Raw genomic sequence first — 406 nt, 5'->3', positions numbered from 1 at the left:
GCAGGTCTCCTTCCTTTTGGCCTCTCTCCTCTATTCCGGTATGGCCCAATAATGCCCATATACTCCCCGGCGAATTCTCGTAACTCTCCGGTACTCCGAAAAATACCCGAATCACTTGGAACCTTTTATGTCTCGATCATTTAGAGACTCCTCGTCATGTCCCCGATCTCATCCGGGACTCCGAACTCCTTCGGTACATCAAAACTCATAAACTCGTAATATAACTGTCAACGAAACCTTAAGCGTGCGGACCCTACGGGTTCGAGAACTATGTAGACATGACCGAGACACGTTTCCGGTCAATAACCAATAGCGGAACCTGGATGCTCATATTGGCTCCTACATATTCTACGAAGATCTTTATCGGGCAAACCGCATAACAACATTCGTTGTTCCTTTTGTCATT

Source organism: Triticum dicoccoides, chromosome 1B (genome assembly GCF_002162155.2).
Source record: "Triticum dicoccoides isolate Atlit2015 ecotype Zavitan chromosome 1B, WEW_v2.0, whole genome shotgun sequence".
In the NCBI taxonomy this organism is placed as follows: domain Eukaryota; kingdom Viridiplantae; phylum Streptophyta; class Magnoliopsida; order Poales; family Poaceae; genus Triticum; species Triticum dicoccoides.
The sequence above is the reverse complement of the archived record's forward strand: the minus strand, read 5'-3'. Positions refer to the sequence as shown.